The following is a 27,907-nucleotide window of genomic DNA, read 5'->3' as shown; positions in this document are numbered from 1 at the left end:
TGATTCTGGAGTCCGCTTATCTTCTTCTTCTCAGCAAATTAGTATAAACAATATATGTGTACAGGGTCCCTGAGAACTGAGCACAATTAATTAATTTTTTTTCCCAGAATGTGCTGATGACCAATAATTTTGCAGTATACTATTCACGCCTCACGACTCTTCTGTCTGTGATATTATGCATTTTGAGATATTAAACGGGAGAAGATCTTTACATACACTAAGAGACTGACGTGTGTCTTAGTTTTTATGTTCAATCATGAAAGGGTTAATTAGGACTCACCTTACAAAAGTCAAGAGGGCTGTTGGGGCCCTGCATAAAAATCAGAGGGCTAGATTTAAGTCACCACCCACAATTAGCAGCCCCTCTGAGAAAGCAGATAAGATTTATAAGGTCTGGATGATCCACAGAATTTGGCCTGTGTGCGGCACTTTTACATTTTCTGAACCTATTTTCCCTTTTCCCCAATAGTCCCGTAGTTCAGATACTATTTGTAACAGGATGTTTTGTGAAAAGCCTCGCTGACTCCACAGGAAGACTTCTCAAAAATGCTATGGGACCAAAGATTGTATTATTTAGTTGGAAGACAGGGGATGTTCCTGGCCTTAAAGTGGGTATCCTGTATTAAGATAAAGCTTGCTTTTATTCTCCCCGTTGTTTGCGGGGGCTAGGCAGACCTCTTACATTGTGAGAAAAAACATCAGCCATTATAGCATGAAAGAGGGAAGAGTGTTAGCAAAATACATAGTAAAACATCAGCATTGCCCTTGTCAGCGATCCAGCATTTCTGGAAGGGGAGCTAAAGGGGTTGGTGTGGTGGATAAAAGGAGAATAAAGGTTAATGAGTATATTAAATAGCTCATTCACACTTAGAAAGGGTGAGCAAAGTGGGCAGCAACCATTCTAGAATGGCTTGTGTAACATCAGGAACCACTTCTTGAACCATCTAAACAGCATAAAAAATTTTACACCTGTCACTGGTGCTCCTGCGGATTGACTTTGACTCGGACTCTGCCTGCCGTCTCTGTAGCTTACCTTGGCCACTACCTGGTGGTATCCCACGGTAACAGGTCTAACCCACTTTGCGGTGGGCTCTGGTGAATACCAGGTGCCACTTAGACTCCACTCCCAGGTGTCAGCTTACTTCATTGCTCACAGCGGTTCAGTGTATCCACCACCACCGACCCTGACAGTAAGATTCGTCCATGTATTCCACCAAGGTACCTCTCCAAGACGTAGCTGACCTCACCACCACTGTGGCTTAGCAGTCCAAGCAGATCTCCATGCAGGCCCAGCAGCTTTACCAGCTTACTGCTGCTCAGCAGCAACCAGTTCCTGCGGCACCTCCCGTTACTGCGTCTTCTGCAGAGCCCAGGCGTTTGTCTATACCATCCAAGTATGACGGAGATGCCAAGTTGTGCAGGGGCTTCATCACCTAGTGCTCTCCGCACATCGAGCTGATGCCTACACAGTTTGCCACATAGAGCTCTAAGGTGGCATCCGTGGTCAACCTGCTATCTGGAAAAGCCCCAGTCAATGCCAACATCACTGCATTCCTCGCTGAATTCCAGTCCGTCTTCGAGGAACCAGTCCGAGCATCTTCTGGTGAGACCGCCCTGCCAAATTTACGTCAAGGGGACTTGTAAGTTGTTGACCAATTCCACACTCTTGCCCCTGAGCTCTCTTGAAATGAACCGGTCTTGGAATTTGAGAATGGACTGTATCAAAGACGCTCTGTCTGTATGGGATTTGCCTTCTTTCCTGAATGACCTCATCACCTGCCACTCTGATTGACGTCCGGTTATCAGAGTGTCTGGAGGAGCAGCTCCTAGAACATATGCAGATCAGGACTGCCTTGCTTGGCTCCCATCTTCCACAGACCACCACAGCCGCCATTCTTGTTTGCTGCGGAGGAGACCATGCAGGTGGACAAAGCTTGTCTGACACCCCAAGAGCGCTCCAGACGATAACAGGAGAACTTTTGTCTCTACTGTGCTAGCCCGGAGCACTTTCTCAGTACTTGCTCACTCCATCCACATTACCCGGGAAACACATACACTTCTGGTTTGTGGGAGAGGCATCCCTAGGTGAGAGCAAAGCCTCTTCAGGTCTGAACATACCTGTACTCCTTCTAGGACAGGTAGCCAGTTTAAACCTTCTGCCTTCCTGGATTCCGGCTCTGCAGAATGCTTCTTGGATGCAGCCCTGGTCTTCCAACATCATCTTCCTGTAATCCGTCGTGAGAAGCTGCTGGTCATTTTGTCAGTCAGTGGGCAGATTCTTGGTAAACTTGGTACAAGACCATCTGGGAGAAAACTCGTCAGTCTCTCGCCACTTCGGGCGTCCGCCCACACCACAACCCAGGCTGACATGAAACACAGGTCTCCCACAGTCTTCTCTCCGGGTTATAAAGTGTGGCTGTCCTCCAGATATTTCCGGAAGAAGATTCTCAGCTACAAACTCAGTCCCTGCTTTCTGGGTCCATAATAGGCGCAGGAGCGCATTAACCCCGTGGCTTACAAGCTCCTGTACATAAAGTCAAATGGAGGGAAACGGTTCTTCCTTATCGACTGGATGAGGTTCAGGCTAGAGGAAAGATCTTGGGAGCCTGAAGACAACATTCTGGACTTGTGGTGTTCTTCAAAGGTTCCTTCAGGCCAAGAAGAGTGGGAGGTCGAAGGGAGGGGTACTGTCACGGGTGCTCCTGCGACCCACGTCTCGAGTTGCGGGAGCACCCATGTACCCTTTTGTGGCGGCTGCAGGCTTACTCACCTGTCCACGCTCCAGGGAAAGCACCTGTGTTCCATCGTGCTTTCCGCCGCCCCTGTAGCTTCTGTGAAATTTAAAGGGCAAGCGAGCTGCTGATTGCCGGTGGCCGGCCGCTGCCTTATTGTATAGCCTGCCTCTTCCTATGACTCCTGCCGCATCTTTGTGCTCAGTTGTCTTAGAGAAATTATTCAGTATCAAATTATTGATACTCTTGTGAGATATATGCGGAGCGGCGCAGCGCCTATCAGGCTGCTGGCATCGCTCCGTTCTATGCAGCAACACAGGCTGTGGATGATGACGTCACACCACCTGTGTCACTATGCGGAGTCACGGGTTTCAGAAAACCTGCGCAAAGACCGGAACCGACTACATCGAGGTGAGTATATGTTTTATTGTTTTTCATATATTTTCATTAATTAAATTTGGCTAATAAGTGGGTGGGGAGGTGTCGTTTACTGGGAGGGGGGGGGGTACTGTATATTTTATATGGGGCTAGAAAACCTTTTATACTGGGGGGTTGAATGCTGTATATATTATATGGGGCTAGAAAACGTTTTATACTGTTATACTGGTGGTGTGGGAATGCTGTATATATTATATGGGCCAGAATCGTTTTATACTGGGGGGGGGGGTGCTGTATATATTATATGGGGCCATAATCGTTTTATTCTAGGGGGTGCTATATATAATATACAGGGCCAGAATCATTTATACTGGGGTGGGGTTGCTGCATATATTATATGGGGCCATAATTGTTTTATACTGGCGGGGGTTTCTGTATATATTATATGGGGCCAGATTAATTTTATACTGGGGGGCTGTATATATTTTATGAGGCCAGATTAATTTTTTCCGGGGGGAAGGGGCTTTATATACTTATATGGGATTTCAGTTGAAGGCTATGCAGTATATTACCAAGCTGGGGCTGTAAATGGGTTACAGTATATCACTAAGCTGGGATGGCAATATATGTGGGGCAAGATTTTATTTAAGCTGGAGGGGATCTGTATATCGGAGCTATATATATGGGAGACGAAAACCGAGGCCTTTAAATATATGAGGGCAGGTCTTTCTAAAAATAAATTAATTTATATATATAGAGTATATATTCATTAGGGGGTGCTATATTTTTTACCTTTGTCAGAGGAGCACTGTATATAAAATCATGTAACATAACAGGGTGGGATATATTAGTTATAGCATACAACAGATTACTTGAATTCAGCAGTGATACCTTATGGATTGAAGAACCTGGAATAAAGTCCTCCTAATGGAAGAGATTGTCATCTATAAGGTACTAGATGCCACTAATGACTCAGAACCTGTAGTCAGTCACACAGTGCACAGGGACCAGGCAATGGGGGGGCAGCATTTTAATATTCGCCTCAGGCAGCAAATATGCTAGAATCAGCCCTGCCCCCCTTAGTAAGTCATATACAGTACCTTATCAATCCCCTCCATCCCTTACTTATATATACACTCACCGGCCACTTTATTAGGTACACCATGCTAGTAACAGGTTGGACCCCCTTTTGCCTTCAGAACTGCCTCAATTCTTCGTGGCATAGATTCAACAAGGTGCTGCAAGCATTCCTCAGAGATTTTGGTCCATATTGACATGATGGCAGCCATCAGATGTTGGGTACATTGTGGTCATAAAGGGATGGACATGGTCAGCAACAATACTCAGGTAGGCTGTGGCGTTGCAACGATGCTCAATTGGTACCACGGGGCCCAAAGAGTGCCAAGAAAATATTCCCCACACCATGACACCACCACCACCAGCCTGAACCGTTGATACAAGGCAGGATGGATCCATGCTTTCATGTTGTTGACGCCAAATTCTGACCCTACCATCCGAATGTCGCAGCAGAAATCAAGACTCATCAGACCAGGCAACGTTTTTCCAATCTTCTACTGTCCAATTTCAATGAGCTTGTGCAAATTGTAGCCTCAGTTTCCTGTTCTTAGCTGAAAGGAGTGACACCCGGTGTGGTCTTCTGCTGCTGTAGCCCATCTGCCTCAAAGTTCGACGTACTGTGCGTTCAGAGATGCTCTTCTGCCTACCTTGGTTGTAACGGGTGGCGATTTGAGTCACTGTTGCCTTTCTATCAGCTCGAACCATTTTGCCCATTCTCCTCTGACCTCTGGCATCAACAAGGCATTTCCGCCCACAGAACTGCTGCTCACTGGATGTTTTTTCTTTTTCGGACCATTCTCTGTAAACCCTAGAGATGGTTATGCATGAAAATCCCAGTAGATCAGCAGTTTCTGAAATACTCAGACCAGCCCTTCTGGCACCAACAACCATGCCACGTTCAAAGGCACTCAAATCACCTTTCTTCCCCATACTGATGCTCGGTTTGAACTGCAGGAGATTGTCTTGACCATGTCTACATGCCTAAATGCACTGAGTTGCCGCCATGTGATTGGCTTATTAGAAATTAAGTGTTAAGGAGCAGTTGGACAGGTGTACCTAATAAAGTGGCAGGTGAGTGTAGAGCCCCAACACCCCAATTTTAATCATCGCCAGCCTACTTTTTGTCATATATAGAACAGCACAATGCCCCCCCTTCCCCAAATTCTAATCCCCCTCTCATTTTTTATTATATGTATTTTTTATATGAATAAAGTGGCCAGTTTAAAAATAAAAAAACTTTTACTTACCTCCTGCTCTGCCAGGCAGAGCTTCTTTGCATGGACACAGGCAGTGTGACATCATTACACCCCACTTGCGTCGCCCAGAGCAATAGAGCTGCACAGAGAAATGGAATGCAGAGTCTATTGTGGACTGTGGTGTTAAAGTCTCCGTATGGTGTTACACAAGGTGTAAAGCTTTGTTTGAATTGGGAGATTTTGTCAGGGTTGTCTGGGGGTATAAAAAACCTTTGGTTGGCCGGGATGGGGCTATCAGTACTTTTTTCGTCTTGTAAGTTATATAAACAATTTGTGGAATATTGCAATCTCTACGTTCAGTGCCGCATGTAAACAAACAGGGCCACGGAAGCCGCGCTGCTCTCAGCTTCCCCCTGTTTAGCCCCCGTTTGTTTACATGGGGCTTGGACCAGAGATAACGCAATATTCCACAAATTGTTTATAAAGCTTACAAGACGAAAAAAGTACTGATAGCTTTTAAAAAATCATCTGTACAACTACTGATACCAACAGCAGATATAACATCATCATATGTGTAGTCAACAACATTATTCAATTCCTTGTGTGGTCGAAATGGGGCAGGTTAAAAAAATAAACATGTACTCACCTTCGTGGTCACTCCCAGCTTCCAGCGCGGAGGATGGGGGGAGAGGCGTTTCTTCAAATTCAGTCAACAATGTCCTCCAACGGGGGAAAGGGGTGGGGGAATTGTTAGGGTGCATGTCTATACAGTCATGAAGGAGGGAGGGCGGATGTGCCGGTGGACGGAGGAGGTGGGGGGAGGGGATTGTGCCCAGCAGTTTGGGCAGCTGTTAGCGGTATGTGGGAAAGTGGGCTGGTGGCAATTGTGGGCAGCACTACATTCAGCACAGCAGACGCCCCCTCCCCCGCCGGAGGACACTGCTGTCCAGGCAGACTACCGAACTTCTGTCCTCAATCTCCTGTGGACACAGACCCCCCCCCCCCTCTTTCCCATAACGGCACAGCCACCTCCCTGTAGCACTGCCCACCAGGACCAGAAAAATGCATATATATGTATATATAACAAAAATAAGAAAACGGCAGCACTCCAATTAGTGAAAACAACCGTGGTATTTATTCCACCTCGTGCAACATTTGGGCTGTATTATAGCCTTTGTCAAGCAGTGTGTGTCATGATACATAGAGGTATTTATAGTCACATCATAAACATAGTAAACAAACATAAGTGATCTATATATATATATATATATATTATAAAGTGCATAATCTGTTGTAATTTCATTCATATACCAATCGTATATCCTCCACATTAATACATCAGTAATTTCTATATCAGATCATACAAAAAGTGCATTTATATTTGTAGTGATAAATGATGGTTCACCTGTATGGGTACCTCCTCCTGACATGATCAAACAAACAGACTCTGTTCGCATCTCCATAGCGCAACTGCACATGTCCGTGAAAAGTCGTAGAGAGCAGATACTCTAGTGCGCATGTCACGCATGCGCATAAGCATAGTTGACATCTAAAGACATCTAAATTTTGTCACAATTTGTTGTTTTTTGTTTGTCCACTTGTCTCTTAATGATGATTGACCACAAGTTCTCAATGGGATTAAGATCTGGGGAGTTTCCAGGCCATGGACCCAAAGGGGGATATTTATCAGGACCTCTGCGCACCGCCAGTGGCGCAGAGGCCCTGAAATAATCGCAAATGCTAGCTTATTGCTAGCTTTTGCGATTATTTTTCTCAATCCGCCACCTTCACGCCAGTGGGGCGTGAAGGGGCGTGAAGGGGGGGGGGGGGCGCGGCCAGCCGAGCGGGGGGCGCGGCCGGACTGGAGTGGGCCGGCGCGGGGCGTTACTGTCCCCGCGCCTGCGCACTCGGTGCTGCCGGCGACTTTTCATACGTGAAAAGTCGCCGGTTGCGTTGTTTTCTACGCCAGGCCATGCCTGGCGTAGGAAAAACGCTGCGCAGCTGGCAGCCCGATACATGAAGAGGCAGAAGCCTCATCATGAATCGGGCTGCGAATTTGCAGCGGCGGGGCTATCATACGCTGGCGCACGAGCGCCAGCGTATGATAAATATCCCCCAAAATCTCAGTTTTGTTCCCTGGGCCATTTAGCTATCACCTTTGCTTTATGGCAAGGTGCTCCATCATGCTGGAAAAGGCATTATTGATCACCAAACTGCTCTTGGACGGTTGGGAGAAGTTGTTCTTGGAGGATATTTTGGTACCATTCTTTATTCATGGATGTGTTTATTCAAGACTGTGAGAGAGCCGATTGCCTTGGCTGAGAAGCCACCCCACACATGAATGGTTGCAGGATGCTTTACAGTTGGCATGAGACAAGACTGGTGGTATCGCTCACCTTGTCTTCTCCGAAAAAGCTGTTTTCCAGATGTTCCAAACAATCGGAAAGGGGATTCATCAGAGAAAATGACCAGTACCTGAGCAGTCCACTCCCTGTACCTGTTGCAGAATATCTGTTTCTGGTGTTTTTTCTGGGGAGAAGTGGCTTCTTTGCTGCCCTCCTTGACACCAGGCCTTGCTCCAAGAGTCTCCGCCTCACAGTGCGTGCAGATGCACTCACACCTGCCTGCTGCCATTCCTGAGCAATACTGCACTGCTGGTAGCTCGATCTCGAAGCTGAAAAACTTTTTTTGAGACGGTCCTGGCACTTGCTGGTCCTTCTTGGGCGCCCTGGAGCCTTTTTGGCAACAATGGAACCTCTCTCCTTGAATTCCTTGATGATGCAACAGATTGTTGACTGAGATGCTATCTTTATAGCTGCGATACTCTTCCCTGTTAGGCCAGTTTTGTGCAGTGCAATGATGACGGCATGTGTTTCTTTAGAGATAACCATGGTTAACAGAAGAGAAACAATGATGCCAAGCACCAGTCTCCTTTTAAAGTGTCCAGTGGTGTGATTCTTACTAAAGAAGCCCTAGTGGTCCGCATGTACCTATAGTGCAAAGACAAAGCTGTATATCAGCTAAGTAAGCTGACAGCATTTTGAAGTGGTGGAGGTACATAGACAACATCTTCCTCATTTGGAAGGGTACACCTCATGATTTACACTCATTTCAAAGTTTTTTGAATAATGTTGATAACAATGTCCAATTCACTCTGGTTTGGTATCAGGTGTCGATACAATTCTTAGATGTATAAGTATTGCTGGATACATACAGATTTGTTTGTGAAACCGACAGATAAGAATAATCTGCTACATTTTAAGAGCAATCACCCCAAAAAAATGGTAAGGGCATTACCCTACAGTCAATTCCTTAGAGTTCACTGTATCATATCAAGAGAGTCTGACCTTGAAAAGAACTTTGATGTCCTTAGCACGAAGTTCAGGGATCGAGGGATCCCTCACCCTTGATAATGGAACATAAGGATAGGGCCTTAAGCCTTAACAGAAACGATCTTTTGGAACCAAAATTAAGATCCGGAAACTTGAAAGAATACCCTTCGTTGCTACCTATATGGGGATTAGCAATGAAATAGGGAAAATCATATCTATCTAAAATTGGCATATCCTGTTGGATGCATTTCCCAAAATATCCGAATTCAGTGTTCTGCCCCTCTTCTCCTATCGACGTACACCTAGCCTTAGGGATAAACTAGTAAGGGCCGATGCAGGATCTAAAAAAAACAATAAGACAGACTTTTCTTGACCCCCAGAAAAAAAGGCAGCTTTCCCTGTAGACAGTGTGTCAACTGTACTATGATGATGAAAGAAGGAACGTTTACACATCCATCCACTAATGTTAAATATGAAATCAAACAATATTTGACATGTGATTCGGATTTGTATTTTTGTTTTACGCTACTTCTGTATGCTGTTTTGATCATTAAATATTTTTTCATGCGTTTTTTGGTGTTAAGTGTATTGGAGAAGCAGATCCTTGGATAAGATTCTTGGATACGTTAGAACAATGCACTACAGCTTACTAAGCTGAATTACAGCTTTGTCTTTGCACTAGGTACATGCTGACCACTAGGGCTTCTTTAGTAACTAAGTCCACTAGTGGGGGAGTGATTCACAGTGTCCACAGTTGGAGATGGATTCATTTCCACTGAGGACTTGTGTTCACTCCATACATACGTAGGATCCGTCTGAATTAGGTGGAGCTTAGGTTTTGTGACCCACATAATCTTTGTGGCATTTCTCAGTTGACCAGTAATCTTATATCATCCCTTAGCCCAGTGGTTCTCAACCTGTGGATCACGACCCCGGCGGGGGTCGATCGACCAAAACTCAGGATTCGCCTAAAGCCACGATTTGATTGCATTTTTTTGGCACGAATACAATATTCTTGTACATGGTTTGGGATCACCGCAACATGAGGAACTGTATTGCGGGGTCACAGCATTAGAAAGGTTGAGAACCACTGCCTTAGCCCATCTTTTGTGGTTAGCAAGTTACCAGGTTGGTACTCTACTTGTTGAACCGATCTTTGCTAATTATGTTTAGCTGTAGGTCTATTGTTTTTCGTACCTGTTCACATAGGATATAATGCTGGGCTGCATAACATAATAGTATCGCAATTTCTTGCTTTAGTGTTTCACATTTGTATCGTTATACATAAGAATGAGCGATGATATTGTTTCTAATCATTAGGCTCAGTACGCTTTATGAATACTGATGTGCGATAGTTATTCGATGTTCAGGCACATACCCTTATCCAAGATGGCGTGTTTAGATGTCAACTATGCTTATGCGCATGCGTGACATGCGCACTAGAGTATCTGCTCTCCACGACTTCTCACAGACATGTGCAGTTGCGCTATGGAGACGCGAACAGCGTTTGTTTGTTTGATCATGCCAGGAGGAGGTACCCATACAGGTGAACCATCATTTATCACTACAAATATAAATGCACTTTTTGTATGATCTGATATAGAAATTACTGATGTATTAATGTGGAGGATATACGATTGGTATATGAATGTAATCACAACAGATTATGCACTGTATCATATATATATATATATTATATATATATATATATATATATATATATTGATCGCTTATGTTTGTTTACTATGTTTATGATGTCATCACATTGTGACTATAAATACCTCTATGTATCATGACACACACTGCTTGGCAAAGGCTGGGATACAGCCAAAATGTTGCACAAGGTGGAATAAATACCACGGTTGTTTTCACTAATTGGAGTGCTGCCGTTTTCTTATTTTTGTTATCTAATGGACTCTGGCTGGTGAGAGTGTAGGATAGCACCCATATCTATATATCCATATATATATATATATATATATATATACACTCACCGGCCACTTTATTAGGTACACCATGCTAGTAACGGGTTGGACCCCCTTTTGTCTTCAGAACTGCCTCAATTCTTCCTGGCATAGATTCAACAAGGTGCTGGAAGCATTCCTCAGAGATTTTGGTCCATATTGACATGATGGCATCACACAGTTGCCGCAGATTTGTCGGCTGCACATCCATGATGCGAATCTCCCGTTCCACCACATCCCAAAGATGCTCTATTGGATTGAGATCTGGTGACTGTGAAGGCCATTTGAGTACAGTGAACTCATTGTCATGTTCAAGAAACCAGTCTGAGATGATTTCAGCTTTATGGCATGGCGCATTATCCTGCTGAAAGTAGCCATCAGATGTTGGGTACATTGTGGTCATAAAGGGATGGACATGGTCAGCAACAATACTCAGGTAGGCTGTGGCGTTGCAACGATGCTCAATTGGTACCAAGGGGCCCAAAGAGTGCCAAGAAAATATTCCCCACACCATGACACCACCACCACCAGCCTGAACCGTTAATACAAGGCAGGATGGATCCATGTTGTTGACGCCAAATTCTGACCCTACCATCAGAATGTCGCAGCAGAAATCGAGACTCATCAGACCAGGCAACGTTTTTCCAATCTTCTACTGTCCAATTTCGATGAGCTTGTGCAAATTGTAGCCTCAGTTTCCTGTTCTTAGCTGAAAGGAATGGCACCCGGTGTGGTCTTCTGCTGCTGTAGCCCATCTGCCTCAAAGTTCGACGTACTGTGCTTTCAGAGATGCTCTTCTGCCTACCTTGGTTGTAACGGGTGGCGATTTGAGTCACTGTTGCCTTTCTATCAGCTCAAACCAGTCTGCCCATTCTCCTCTGTCCTCTGGCATCAACAAGGCATTTCCGCCCACAGAACTGCCACTCACTGGATGTTTTTTCTTTTTCGGACCATTCTCTGTAAACCCTAGAGATGGTTGTGCGTGAAAATCCCAGTAGATCAGCAGTTCCTGAAATACTCAGACCAGCCCTTCTGGCAACAACAACCATGCCACGTTCAAAGGCACTCAAATCACCTTTCTTTCCCATACTGATGCTCGGTTTGAACTGCAGGGGATTGTCTTGACCATGTCTACATGCCTAAATGCACTGAGTTGCCGCCATGCGATTGGCTGATTAGAAATTAAGTGTTAACGAGCAGTTGGACAGGTGTACCTAATAAAGTGGCCGGTGAGTGTTTATATATATATCCATATATATATATATCCATATATATATATATATATATATTATATATACGATGAGAAAATACAAGCAGCACTCAAGTCGTCTCGAGTAGGTGGGTGCAGGCAACACTTGACTGGGCCTAGAGTCCTCCAGATAGGGATTTGAAGAAAACGTGCAGCACTCCGTTTGTGGTGAACAAATCAATGTGGTTCTTTTATTCCATCACATATTACAATAGCGACGTTTCGGCTCAGGAGAGCCTTTTTCAAGCCATTTACACAGTGCAATCAGCGGAAATTTATACAAACATACAAGGTCATGTGACTAACAGAGGTCCGCCTACCATATTTACATATTAGTGTTGAATTGTACAAAAATGCATAAAAATACATAAAGACCAACAGTGTATTGATGTGAACATATTGAATAGTATAAAGATATATAAACTAGGTTAAAACAATGTGCCAACATGCTAATTGGCCGCTAACCTTCTATCCACAAAGTGCTGTAGTGCTAGTGCCGGAGGGAATGAATCCCCTATCACCTCCTGGATGTGTCCCCACGATTGTAATCCTCTCCGATCCTCCCAAGAACTGACACAGCGTGTGAAAAACAATAAAGACGCTGTGGAACGCATAAATGGAACGCACGCCAAGTGCGACACAATGCGCATGCGCCAGTTAAGTCCGGCTTGTGTATCAAATTGTCATGGTGACCAGATGCCGATACGTGCGCCACAATGTAGATGCGCCAAAATGTGCGTGCGCCACAAAAATGGATAGTCTGTTCGACATGACGGCAGCTTTGTACCATTGTCTAGAACATGTGCAGGTTGCAGAAAATTGCTACGAAAAAAAGTTAAAGGGGTGATGTACATCCTGATCTAGGCTAGAGGCAATGCAAGATATGTTCAGTGTAAAGTGTGTCACGACGTCACAACCATATAAGCGGGACAGAAAAAATGTGGCAAGGAATGAAGGTTCTGATTAACACCTCCCGGAGAAAACAAATCCGGGAGGTAGCAGGGTAGCATTATAAAATATCGTACCCCCTCCTTGTTATGCCACTAGCATAATAATGCGTATTAAGTCCCTGGCTAGGTGCGCCAGCACACAGAATATTGAGCAAACATGCTCTTCATACACAAATGTAGAAACAATGATAGTGAAGCCTCAGCCAGTGCAACTGGTGGCGCAATCGATGGAGATCCGATGACCATTGACATATACACAAAAAAAAGGGTTATAAAAATAAATAGACATTGTTGATCATAGGAGAAAAAACAAAAATATATAAGACCTAAACTTGAGAAGGTCAGGGTGGATGCCTGCAAGATGATTTCGGTAGATATCCAGCTATCAAAGTGTACTTAATTTGAAATCTACATTCAGACCCTTGGGTCTAAGTGTTTCTAACGTGAAGATCCAATGTAATTCCTTCTTCTTTAAAATTTTCTCCCTGTCTCCCCCTCGTCGGAGTGGTGGTACATGGTCAATGAGTTTGAACTTTAAATCCTTCTCTACGTGCCCCACTTCCGTGAAATGCTTTGGGACTGGGAGGTCCCTTCGTTTGGAGCGAATAGTGTATCTGTGCTGGTTAAGGCGTGTTTTGAACTCTAACGTGGTTTCGCCTACATAGGCTAGACCACAGGGGCAGCTGAGTAAATAAATCACATATGTGCTGTCGCATGTTAAATAATGAGCAATATTGTATTGTTTGTCATTATGTGTAAAGTGGGGACCTTTTTCCATGTACCTACAATTTACACAGTTGCAACAAGGGTAGCAGCCCTTTTTGAGTTGACCCAATATCCCCTTTTGTCTGGTTATTTTGAATGGCCCTATATCAGCTCGTACTAGTCGGTCTCTTATAGTTTGCGAATTTTTGTAAGACATTAATGGTGGATTCTGGAATTCTGGAATGGCATTTGCGCCACCTGAAAGTTTGGACCAATGTCTACGGATTATATTGGCTATGTTGTTGCTTTGTGAATTGTAAGTTGTGACAAAAGGAATTCTATCTAATTGATGGTTCTCTCTCCTGGTTGATAATAATTCAGATCTATTTGTCAAACTGGCTTTGTGTAAATTTTGTTCAATGGTTTTTCTGGGGTATCCCCTTTGTTTGAATTTATATGCCATGTTGTCTACATTGCTCTGTGTTTTATCTGGTTGGCTGGTGATTCTTTTCACCCTGAGAAATTGGCTGTATGGTAGTGATTTGATGGTTGTGCGGGGGTGACTGCTTTCGTATCTGACCAGTGTGTTCCTGTCAGTGGGTTTAGAAAAAATGTCTGTTTGTAAAGAGACACCATCTTTGGTAATTGCCACATCTAAAAATTGTAACTCAACCTCAGAACAGACTAGGGTGAATTTGATACTATCATCAATAGTGTTTAGGAAATTGTGGAATGAGTCTAATTCGTCTTTAGTACCCGCCCACAGAAGGAAGATGTCATCAATATACCTCCACCACCTTAAGCAACGTGCAAAAGATGGGGAGGTATAGATGACATCCTCCTCCAGTGCCGTCATTACGATGTTTGCATAAGTGGGTGCCATGTTATCCCCCATGGCAACCCCCATGCGCTGTAAAAAAAAGTCATCACCGAAAAGAAAATAATTGTTCTTCAAAACAAACTCGAGTAATGTGAGAATGAATTCTTGTGTCTTGATCGAAAAACCAGTAGATGTAATCTTTTTTCGTACTGCTGCTAAACCTCTTCCATGATCTATGGAGGTATAAAGTGATACCACATCAAATGATGCTAATAAAGTATTGTGTGTAAGTATGATTCGAGTGTCATTTAACTTATTGATGAAATCGGCAGTATCACGTATATATGAGCTGCCTGAGGTGGATAGATCTCTAAGAGCCTTGTCAAGAAATGTGGCAATATTTGAAAAAATCAGAGCTGTACCAGATACAATCGGTCTACCAGGGGGTTGTATTAAACTCTTGTGTATCTTTGGTAATATATATATCACCGGGGTTACAGGGTGTTCCACCCATAAATACCTGTACATATCCTCATTTATAATACCCTCCTGTAGAGCTTTGTCTAAAATTGATTTAATCTTTCTGGATAGTGAAAATTTCGGATCCATTGGAATTTTTTGATACACTTGCTCATCAGACAATTGTCTTTTAATCTCAGCCACGTACAAGCTGGTGTCCATGACGACGACGGCACCGCCCTTATCTGCCGACTTGACGGTGACGTCGCCGTCACGGGCCAGCTCGCCCAAGGCCGAGATCTCTCCCCTAGTTAGATTGGGATGGCTTAAAGGGGCATCTATTGTGGCAGCACGTAACGTGGCAAATATCATTTTTCACTGCAAATGCGAAAGCCTCAATTTGTGGGGCTTCAACATCCGGAGTGAATGTGCTCTTGTTATACAGATTAAATTGACTTAAACACAGATCAGATTCATTACGAGGTACATTTATAGTGCGAGTATGAAAAAACTGTTCGAGTTTGATAGAACGTATCAACTTCTGTATGTCTGTCTCCACCTGAAACCAATCAGGGTGGGAGGCAATACAAAATGAGAGACCTTTTGATAAAACAGACATTTGATCATTAGTGAGTGTTTTGGAAGAAATATTTACCACTGTCTGTGTCAGGTTCTCTTTCTCAACGCCATCTTGGGTGTGGGTTGCTGTGTTTTCGGCTGTGTGGGATTTCCTGTATCGGTGGTGCTTGCGGCCCCCTTTGTCTTGTTGTGGGTCGTCTGATGTATGCCCAGTCTCTGTTGTCGCTAAAAAAGAAGATAATGTCTCGTCCCTTGTCTGTTTGATGTTCCTTCTCGGTGTGGGCTTGTTGTTGGATGGTTTGCCTTTCCTTTTGTTGTTTTCTCTCTGTTTTGGTTCAGATTGTGTGGTTTGCCAATTGTAGATATGTCCTTTTCTGTAGTCGTCAGAATCTCTTATCCATTTGTTTCTTTTGATTGATTCTTGTTCTTCTTTGGTTGTCTGGGTATGCGACTGCACCAAATTCGTGAATTGGATGTATTCATCTGTAGTTAGAAGAGTTTTAAGTTGTTGTTCAGTGTCATGTATGGTCACTTTGATGTGCTCTATTTCTTTTCTGAGAAAATCGATATTCAATAGAATGAGGTCCATAGCATATTTGTTAGAGATTTGTACAAACCTCATGCAGAAGTCTTTGTTTTGGGAGAATAATGTAGGAGACACACAAGATCGCATCCCTCTGGGGATCATATGATGTTTAAAATACTCGCTCAATGTTATTAAATGCAACTGTAGAGCAATGAGTCTTTTGGTGTCATTCTCATACTTGCGTTTTAGTTCTGATTTTCCTGGTACGGTAAGAAAGCTGGAATCACCATCAAGATCCTGCAGGATCCTCTCATAATCTTCTGTTGTGTAGGCAAATGTGTGGAATCCTTCCGTGGCGTTGGTGTTGTCCATTCTGTCAATTAGGAGGAGTGCACGCTATGTCAGCCAAAAAATACGATGAGAAAATACAAGCAGCACTCAAGTCGTCTCGAGTAGGTGGGTGCAGGCAACACAGGACTGGGCCTAGAGTCCTCCAGATAGGGATTTGAAGAAAACGTGCAGCACTCCGTTTGTGGTGAACAAATCAATGTGGTTCTTTTATTCCATCACATATTACAATAGCGACGTTTCAGCTCAGGAGAGCCTTTTTCAAGCCATTTACACAGTGCAATCAGCGGAAATTAACCACAATCAACCAATCAACCACAAACATACAAGGTCATGTGACTAACAGAGGTCCGCCTACCATATTTACATATTAGTGTTGAATTGTACAAAAATGCATAAAAATACATAAAGACCAACAGTGTATTGATGTGAACATATTAAATAGTATAAAGATATATAAACTAGGTTAAAACAATGTGCCAACGTGCTAATTGGTCGCTAACCTTCTATCCACAAAGTGCTGTAGTGCTAGTGCCGGAGGGAATGAATCCCCTATCACCTCCTGGATGTGTCCCCACGATTGTAATCCTCTCCGATCCTCCCAAGAACTGACACAGCGTGTGAAAAACAATAAAGACGCTGTGGAACGCATAAATGGAACGCACGCCAAGTGTGACACAATGCGCATGCGCCAGATAAGTCCGGCTTGTGTATCAAATTGTCATGGTGACCAGATGCCGATACGTGCGCCACAATGTAGATGCGCCAAAATGTGCGTGCGCCACAAAAATTGATAGTCTGTTCGACATGACGGCAGCTTTGTACCATTGTCTAAAACATGTGCAGGTTGACTGGTGGAGATACATTGACGACCTCTTCCTCCTCTAGACAGGTAACAATGAGGAACTGGAAGCCTTTCATGTGTACCTGAATTTACTGTACTGGTTAAATGCAATGGAGCTGGTTTCACCACAGATTTATATGTTAAGTCAACTGACAAAAATACATTCTTGAGATATGATAGCAATTAGCCTCGTCCTATGCTTGAGTCATTACCTTTAAGTCAATTTCTTAGAGTAAGTACAATCTCCAGTGATGTATCAAACCTTTCCATCAATATGAACTTAATGGCGAACAAATTTAAGGAGAGGGGTTACCCCAATAAAATTATTCATAAACATAGACAACTGGCAGAAGCTAGAAAACTAGGAAGGAGTTACTTGCACAACACACTAGAGAGAGACATACAGCAAGAATTCCTTTTATTTCTACTTACCTCGACAATAGCAAGCAGATTGCATCAATTATCAAGAAACATTGGACTTGATTAATGAGAGAACCTTCTGGAGTGGCCGAATTTAAGAACCCTCCACTTTTCTTATATAGACGATTAGGGATTGTCTGGTGAGATCTGATATAGGTCCCTTAAAGGTATCCGCACAAAGAAGTATTTCAGTTACTGTACGGAGGGGGAGTTTTCCATGTAGATCATGTATAAATTGCTCTTCGATGCAGAAAGGGGAGACTTTTTGTCTCTTTCCCTATTACCAGTATTTTGATAGTCTTCTCTTATTTTTCAGATTGTACGAATTACACGAATACCCCCATTGGATGGACCAATAGTGCCTTTTCGTCTCCTTCCTTTACTACTATTTTTTCCAATAAAAGGTGCTGTTCCCGAATATAGGCTATTGTGGTAGGTAACTAGAGGTGGGGTTATTGCCCCAGTTGACACTTGTCATGATCCGAGTAAGGAGTCATATTACCCAGTGACACGGATTGTCAGTCTTTTGATTGACGGCCAGTGATCGGGAAGACTTCAGCAATAGTGAACTCCCATTGCGTTGGAAGCTAACACTTGATGCACCCGGAATAGACTTGAAGTGTTGACATTTCAGTATTCTTATACTTACCTCTAAAGATCCTATTGCCGGCCTGAAATGGTAACATGCCCTTATCAACGATGGTCACCGTTGTTTTCCCCATTAGAGTGAGCATGCACACTTCCGATCTTCCTCCAGGTGGTGCGCCGGGACAGGTGATTCAACTATAAGTCACTCATTTTTTATGAATGGATAAGGAGACGGGGGCAGGTCATATCCCGATAGGCGGAACTGTATGTTTTTAACTTGACACACTATTGCACCTTATTTTCATGACATGCATTTTGTCACTCACTATGTATATAATATATGTACTTCATACTATGTATACATTGATGTACTTTCAATGATGTTATTTGCAAGATTTATGCATATATATCACATTTGGATTTGACCTATGAGAACCAATGTTCATGTTTAAATAGCTGGTATATGCCCGCTGTGTTTGAGCTTGAAAAAGATGGTTGCCACCACCGAAACGTCGCATATGAAATAAAGTTTCACCGTTCAAATTTTTCACTTTATCTGTGAGTGCTGCCGATTTTTGGACTTAGTTGTGACGATCTGCTGCAATGGATCATACGGCCCTGCACCAACCCTTTTCCTTGATACAATATATATGAATATATAAACAATATATATGTGTATATATATATATATATATATATATATATATATATTATGCATATATATATTTATATATATATAATATTCGTATATTCATATATATATATATATATATATGCATATATACAGCGTATATATATATGCATATGCTGTATGTGAATTTCTGCTGTATGAGTGTTTATGTATATTCTGTATGAGTGTATATGGTGTGTATGTATATATGTGTATATTTGCTGTATCTATGTGTATATGCAGTATGTGTGTAGATGTTGTGTGTATTGTATGTGTGAATATGCTGTATGTATAAGCAGAATGGAGGACATTTATTAGGGCTTGTTGAACACGGGATTGGTGCTTGTTCACCATCTACGCCATGTTATTGGATGCAAGTATGATGTGTGCAATCCCCCCACAGGTATTTAACTCCCCATTGTTTGTAGTCACTTGAAACAGAGACCGGAAGAAGCGCATTGTGGCGCGAAACGGCCGTTGCCTCCTGTTGGGCATCCAGCCTTCACCCCCTCCCCTGTTCAACACTTCTGTAAGTAAATGCATATACCACAATAAAGGAAGAAGAGAACTTTATTGAAGACCGGTAACTGCCGTCCATTTTCTTGTTTGTGCTGGATTGTGAATTAACTATGTATTCCTAGGACTGAGCACCACCTGAAAAACATGCATACTTACTAAAATGTGGATCACAAGAACCATATAGTTGGACTGACTGTAGGTGACTAACAAATACAGGTAGTGCCGTCACCAGCCTTCGTTTTGAGGTGTACTGCCTAGGACACCGCCAGATACACCGGGAGGCCAAAGCCTCTTGATGTATCCACCTATGCCACAGCAGCAGCTGGCATATAATAAATTTATACTACTTGTATGTGTCAATGTAAAAAGAGCACAGTGTCCCGGCACCATACGACCAAACACTCCTTCTCCGGTCTACACGGGTGAGGGTCCTGGCAGGTGAGGTGAGCCTAATAGCACAGTCTGATAGGTGGTGCTCAGCTGAAGAAGTATAGCAACATAAATCGATAGATAAAAGGAAGGCGAAGCGGCAATCACCGGTGGCGTGCAGAAAAACCTTTATTTGCGGTGTGTACAGAGGCAGAACGGGGCCAGGCGACGGGCCGTTTCGCGCTAGTCTAGCGCATCATCAAGCCGAATGACGTCGTCTCACCGCCCCGCACACAATATATGCGTCGGAGCCGGTGGGCGGCGTCATGGCAACAACAACAATGCAATAAGAACGTGACAGTGCAGTTTAAAAAAACACTAAGTAATACATTTAAAAACAGAGGCAGAATCTGCCATATCAATGAAATGCTTAGAATCGCGTAAAGAGCATATCAGATCATATCTATACATTGAGAGAAACAAACAAGCGGTAGTATGACAATAGAACTGATAGAAAAAAGAGTACATGATTACTAAATGAACCAAGTAAGAGAAGGACGAGACTTACAGAAAGACGCTAAAGTCATTCCTGTCATTCATCCCCAGGGCACCGGTGGCATCGAACTGGATTATATATCTAGTCTCCTGTCTAAGCAGTAGTTTATTTCTATCGCCCCCTAGAGGGTCAGCTTTAACATGCTCGATGCCAGCAATCATCAATACCCTTGGGTCTCCCCCGTGCTGCTTCCTCACATGTTCAATTAGCCGGGGGCAACCCTCCCCCGTGCTGACCGATTTGTAGTGTTCCCTAAACCTCACATACAGTTTACGTATTGTCTTTCCAATATAGAAAAATTTCCTGAAACAGGACCCCCAACTTGAGGAGGTTACCAACGAACGTCCTTGTGTGGCCTTTAGACGGTGCCCTACGATACGTAAAACGCTTGTACACAGTCAATTTTCTTCACATGACAAAACTTGGCTAGAGAAAAGTGTTCCTGTGGGCAACTTCAGATGCGGTTCCTGTAGATTTTGCGATCACAATAGCCAACTCAAGGTTATTTGTCTCGGAGGGGTCAGACACAGAGTTAGAACTTTTATTTCCTGCAAATCCACATTTGTAGTATACATTATTTTATGCCCCTGTAAATTTTTCTATATTGGAAAGACAATACGTAAACTGTATGTGAGGTTTAGGGAACACTACAAATCGGTCAGCATGGGGGAGGGTTGCCCCCGGCTAATTGAACATGTGAGGAAGCAGCACAGGGGAGACCCAAGGGTATTGATGTTTGCTGGCATCGAGCATGTTAAAGCTGACCCTCTAGGGGGCGATAGAAATAAACTACTGCTTAGACAGGAGACTAGATATATAATCCAGTTCGATGCCACCGGTGCCCTGGGGATGAATGACAGGAATGACTTTAGCGTCTTTCTGTAAGTCTCGTCCTTCTCTTACTTGGTTCATTTAGTAATCATGTACTCTTTTTTCTATCAGTTCTATTGTCATACTACCGCTTGTTTGTTTCTCTCAATGTATAGATATGATCTGATATGCTCTTTACGCGATTCTAAGCATTTCCTTGATATGGCAGATTCTGCCTGTGTTTTTAAATGTATTACTTAGTGTTTTTTTAAACTGCACTGTCACGTTCTTATTGCATTGTTGTTGTTGCCATGACGCCGCCCGCCAGCTCCGACGCATATATTGTGCGCGGCGCGGTGAGACGACGTCATTCGGCTTGATGATGCGCCAGACTAGCGCGAAACGGCCAGTCGCCTGGCCCCGTTCTGCCTCTGTACAGACCGCAAATAAAGGATTTTCTGCACGCCACCGGTGAGTGCCGCTTCGCCTTCCTTTTATCTACTTGTATGTGTATATATGGTGAGTTTATACAATACTGTATATATTATATGATGTATATATACTATAGATATGTATAAATTGTGTATGTACTATGTGTGCAAATTTGATGTGTATATATGGTATGCATGTATAAATGTATGGATGTATGGATACTGTATGAATTTGTATAAACTGCATTTATTAGTATATACATGAGTGCATAAATCTGTGTGTATAAGTGTATAGAAGTATATCAAAGTGAGTGTATGAGTTCCATGTCTGTACCAATATGTATATATTTTTAAGGGTGGCCCCAGGCAAACATCTGCTAAGGAGCCCAAGCTCACCTAGTTATGCCCCTGTGTATGCATCTGTGATAGCAGTCACTTTCTCTTCGGCTTAAGATACTCTATCACCCAGCTCACTGATTGAGGCTTGTAGAAGGGATATAAGTTTTGAGATGTCTGTTTGGAGATAGTTGCGTAGTCCCTCAAAGATTTTTAGTAGTACTGCTGATAGAGCTTTATCTATGGCTTGAAATTCATTAAATACATCTGATATATTCTTGTCACTTAAAGTATCCAAATTAAGGACAATTGTGTCATCTAGTTTCTGTTTTTGTTTAGCTGGAAAGACTCTAGGCAATTGTGATTGACTTGAAGCAGGAATTTGCTTGGAATGAGTTTGTTGTGTTAAAAGCTGGCGACAGATTTCTGGATCTCCCCTTAATTCCCAATTTCTTGTTTATCTACCATATGTTTGTAACACACAATAGGTGTCTACACAGAGTTTGTTTGTTGTCTGTTACCATAGAAACATAAAGCTCTGTGTAGAAGATGCAGAACATGTAGTAGATTATTGCAAAATGTCTCTCTTTTCCCAGCTGGAATAATAAAATGAATGGTTTGTCACTATTAGGAAAAAAATAGCTGTTGCTGAAAAGTTTTGTGACCATATAAAAGCAGAAAGACAGAAATACTGCAGTAGGCCTAAAGGTTAGGAAGTGGAGGCGATGGAATCATTTTGGTACCTAGATTAAAGGAATCTGTATCGCACTTTCATGGTGTGGTGATGGAGGAATCTCTGTTGTTCTTTTTCTGTTCAATGCTACTTCCCTTGTTGGGTATTTTTATATGTAAAGATCTGGTCTTGTTTGTTCTCTGTGGTAGTGGAAGAACTGTGTCTGGGTTAATACTTTCTTTGTGTCGCATGCCACTTCCTAAGTTTTTATTGGCGTTTCTCTTCCTGTTTTGGGAATGCATAATGTTATTATCTGTATGGATCGCTGCTCTCAGTGATCCAAGGCTGTTTTGTCTTTTAAACAGTGGTACTATATACAGCTTTTCAGTTTTTTCTGTATGTCCCGGGTTCCAGTCAAAATTATATTAGGAGAACTGGTGGTCGACAATGAGTCCTGAGGCCCTGGGTCTGCTAACCTGGTGTTTGCATATTAGAGACCCAGTGAGTAACCAAGATGTTTCCACTATGATGTTGCTAGGAGGCTTGTGGTGTAGGCTTAAGGAGGTCAGTAGACTAAAAGCTCACTGTTTGCAGGTCCTGCGGGAAATCGGTGGTGTCCTGGTTCCTTGTGTAAACTGAGGATCTGGGCATTATTGTTGAGGGCCAGACTAGGCCTAGGAAATGGTGCTGCAGTTTTTTTCGTGGTGTCAAAGGATTTTGGAGCTAAGGAGCCAGGTGTGTGTGATATAGTCAGGTCCTTGAGGCTGGCTGGAGCAGTGATGAAGTTGGTTTGTGAGGCAACAGCAAGCCAAAATACCGTACAGCGACAACTGGCAACATGTACTGCTACTAATCAAGGCCCTGGCTTGGGATTGGTGATTAGTCAACTGTAGACTGCATTGTCTTGGGCCCAGGCTAACACTCAGAATGGCCCAAAAGTGACAGCATGGTGTTATGGAGCTGATTCACTTTGTATGCAGTCTGCTTGTTATTAAAAGACATGAACCACCAGATTACTGATGGTAGATTATCCTAAATAGGCTGCTTGTTATACCTAGGGGGTGGAATGACCATGTTTTACATGTATTTCATACATAGATAGGCTAGAATGATACAGTGCCTAAAACTTGTATTACAATACCTTGAGTTCTGACTCTGCAGAGTTGAAAATATATTAAGGCAAAGAAATAGTCCCCTCAGCGTACATTTCACCTCATTGGCTTCATCAGACGATAAATACATAAAAAAATACATGGTGTTTTATAGATCTTATTATGGCTAAACCAGGCTTACAAAGAGAGAATGGGGTGAGAAGGGAGGGAGGTTAGTAAACCTCTCCTCATTGCATGCACCAACCAATGCAGCAAAGATGTTATAGTATTGAACAATAACCACCTATAGGTGGAATGCATCTTGACAGCCGGTTTGGCCAACGCTTACCTCACGTGGGAAAGCGCCAAAGTGCGCCATCATCTCGTGACACTCCCACACACACGCCAAGAATACCAAGGGGCCCACCATGACATACAGGGCCGGATTATAGGCGGGGCTCCCGGGGCTCAAGCCCCGGGGCCCCCACCATCTTGCCCCCCCAGGGGGCCCCCACCAGATCACCCCCCCCTGGGACATGGCTCCTCTGCCGCCACCTCCCAGAGCTGTCCGCCCGACCACGGCACAGGTGACCGCCTCCCCGCATGGCCGAGGCGTCTGCCCCCTGCACAGGTTCCCACCTCCCTGCCCGCCCAACTCGCTGCATGGTTAGGCCTCCCCGCCCGCTCGTAACCCCACTCGCGCTCGTCCTCCCCAGCTCGAACAAGCGCCCGCCCTCCGCAACCCCCCCTCCCCCGCCTGAACAAGCGGTCGCCCTCCGCTCCCCAACCCCCCCAGAAATGTGGCCGTCCTCCGCTCCCCAACCCCCCCAGAAATGCGGCTGTCCTCCGCTCCCCCCCCCCCACCAGCGGAACAAGCGCCCTTCCTCCGCTCCAAACCCCCCACCCGCGCCCCGAACAAGCGCCCGTCCTCCGCTCCAAACCCCCGACCCCCCCCCCCAACAAAAAAAGGGCCTTCCTCCGCCCCACCGGCGGAACAAGCGGGCGTCCTCCGCTCCTCGCCCCCCCCCCCCCGCTGTAAGAAGAAGCGTTCATCCTCCGCTCCTCCCCCCCCCCCGGCGGAACAAGAAGCAGCGGTCGCCCTCCGCTCTCCCTACCCCCCCCCCCCCCCCGGCGGAACTAGCGGCTGCCCTCCGCTCCTTAACCCCCCCTCCCCAGGCAGAACAAGCAGCTGCCGCCCATCCTCCCCCCGGCGGAACAAGCAGCAGCGGCCGTCCTCCGCTCTTCCCCCACCTTCCCCCGGCAGAACAAGCAGCTGCCGTCCTCCGCTCCCCCCCCCCCCCCCCCCGCGGAACAAGCGGCTGCCCTCCGCTCCAACTACCCGGTTGAACATGCGACCCCCCCTCTCCCGTCCAAACCAGCAACCGACCGACCCCCCCACGCCGAAGACCCACCTGACCCGACAGCCAGTCATCCTAAAAGGGTAAGTATACACTACATCTGTGTTTATATATGATGTATATACTGTGTATATGTGTATATATGCATCTACTGTGTGTATATATGCATCTACTGTCTATATTTGTATATACTGTGTATATGTGTATATATGCATCTACTGTGTATATGTGTATATACTGTGTATATGTGTATATATGCATCTACTGTCTATATATGTATATACTGTATATATATGCATTTACTGTTTTTATACATGCATATATTTGTATAAGCATATATATGTGCACATTTAAATATATATATATATATGATGTATGTTTATGTTTATATGCTGTGTATATGGTATGTATATATATGCTCCGTATACTGAATGTGTGTGTATTTCCCATATGTCTGTGAAAATGCTGTATATACTGAATGTGTGTGTATTTGCTGTATGTGTGTATATTGGGGGTGAGGCGGCTGTATGTAGGTGTGTTACTGGAGAGGCATGTGTATGTAGCTGTGTTACTGGGGATGAGACGGCTGTATGTAGCTGTGTGACATTGGGATGAGGCGGCTGTATGTAGCTGTGTTACTGCGGGTGAGGCGGCTGTATATAGCTGTGTTACTGGGGTGAGGCGGCTGTATGTAGCTGTGTTTCTGGGGATGAGGCGGCTGTATGTAGCTGTGTGACATTGGGATGAGGCGGCTGTATGTAGCTGTGTTACTGGGGATGAGGCGGCTGTATGTAGATGTGTTACTGGGGATGAGGCGGCTGTATGTAGCTGTGTTACTGGAGAGGCATGTGTATGTAGCTGTGTTACTGGGGATGAGACGGCTGTATGTAGCTGTGTTTCTGGGGATGAGGCGGCTGTATGTAGCTGTGTGACATTGGGATGAGGCGGCTGTATGCAGCTGTGTTACTGGGGATGAGGCGGCTGTATGTAGATGTGTTACTGGGGAAGAGGCGGCTGTATGTAGCTGTGTTACTGAAGAGGCATGTGTATGTAGCGGTGTTACTGGGGGTGATGCGGCTGTTTGGAGCTGTGTTACTTGGGGGTGAGGGGGCTGTATGTGGCTGTGTTACTGGGGGGTGAGGCGGCTGTATGTAGCCGTGTTACTGGGGGGTGAGGCGGCTGTATGTAGCTGTGTTACTGGGGATGAGGCGGCTGTATGTAGCTGTGTTACTGGGGGCGAGGGGGCTGTATGTAGCTGTGTTACTGGGGGTGAGGCGGCTGTATGTAGCTGTGTTACTGGGGGTGAGGCTGTATGTAGCTGTGTTACTGGGGGCGAGGCGGCTGTATATAGATGTATTACTGGGGATCAGGCGGCTGTATGTAGCGGTGTTACTGGGGGCGAGGCGGTTGTATGTAGCTGTGTTACTGGGGGTGATGCGGCTGTATGTAGCTGTGTTACTGGGGGTGATGAGGCTGTATGTAGCTGTGTTACTCGGGGTGAGGCGGCTGTATGTAGCTGTGTTACTGGGGGTGAGGCGGCTGTATGTAGCTGTGTTACTGGGGGCGAGACGGCTGTTTGTAGCTGTGTTGCTGGGGATGAGGGGGCTGTATGTAGCTGTGTTACTAGGGGCGAGGGGGCTGTATGTAGCTGTGTTACTGGGGGCGAGGGGGCTGTATGTAGCTGTGTTACTGGGGATGAGGCGGCTGTATGTAGCTGTGTTACTGGGGATGAGGCGGCTGTATGTAGCTGTGTTACTGGGGGCAAGGGGGCTGTATGTAGCTGTGTTACTGGGGGTGAGGCGGCTGTATGTAGCTGTGTTACTGGGGGTGAGGCTGTATGTAGCTGTGTTACTGGGGGCGAGGCGGCTGTATATAGATGTATTACTGGGGATCAGGCGGCTGTATGTAGCGGTGTTACTGCGTGGATAGTGTGCAGGAAGACGTGTATGCACGCTGCACACAGTGGGGGCCTCCACCAGATTTTGCGCCCAGGGGCCCCCACCAACCTTAATCCGGCCCTGATGACATAACACATTACGTGTTTGCACATAGGCTCCCAGTCATAACTATGGCTTTGGAGTGATTCAAGAGCCAGAAATGCATGTGCGACCAGGGTCGGACTGGGGTGCCTGGGGCCCACCAGAGAAATTGATTCCAGAGTTCACAGCGGCTGCATTGTGCTTAGCACTAACTTAGCAATAAGAATAACTAACTATAACCCTTCACCTTCTCCGAATGTTCTCTGCAGCCCATAAGAACTAGGCACTGACATTATAGGAATAGTCTATATTGTTAGTCAGTAATTACAGTTATCAGACTCAGAAGTGGGATCCAGTACCTCACATGTCACACGCCTTCTCCTATTGGTACTGAATTGCAGGACGACTTCTTCCTTTTTTTTCTTATCACTGGAGAATTTTCCACCAGATATCTTCATCTCTGCGTGGCACATCTCCACACTGTGCAACTAAAAATATCACCGTCACTACAGCACAATGTCACCTGGATAACAATGTCCCACTCGCAACTGACCACACGGTGCCCACCACAAATATCAAATATACCCCCATAACAAAAACCATACTGTGCCCTCTCCATAAATCAAATATTACATTGAGCTCCTCACTATATTTCATGCCCACCCCTGAGTAAATCATATGATACACCTAATAAATTAAATTGGACTTCATTCATAATTACGATACTGTATATAATTTCTAATTAATCACTTCATCTATACAGTCTTAGGCCCCTTCCACACTAGCGAGTGTGATGCGATGAACTCGCATCACACTCGCAACGCAAACTGCCGGGAACGCACGGCCCGAACCCTGCACCGCGGGAGTGAACTCAGCATGTCAGTTCACTCCCGCGGTGCAGGGTTCGGGCCGTGCGTTCCCGGCAGCTTGCGTTGCGAGTGTGATGCG

This window comes from Engystomops pustulosus, chromosome 1 (assembly GCF_040894005.1).
Source record: "Engystomops pustulosus chromosome 1, aEngPut4.maternal, whole genome shotgun sequence".
NCBI lineage: Eukaryota > Metazoa > Chordata > Amphibia > Anura > Leptodactylidae > Engystomops > Engystomops pustulosus.
Note: the sequence above shows the minus strand (reverse complement) of the source record.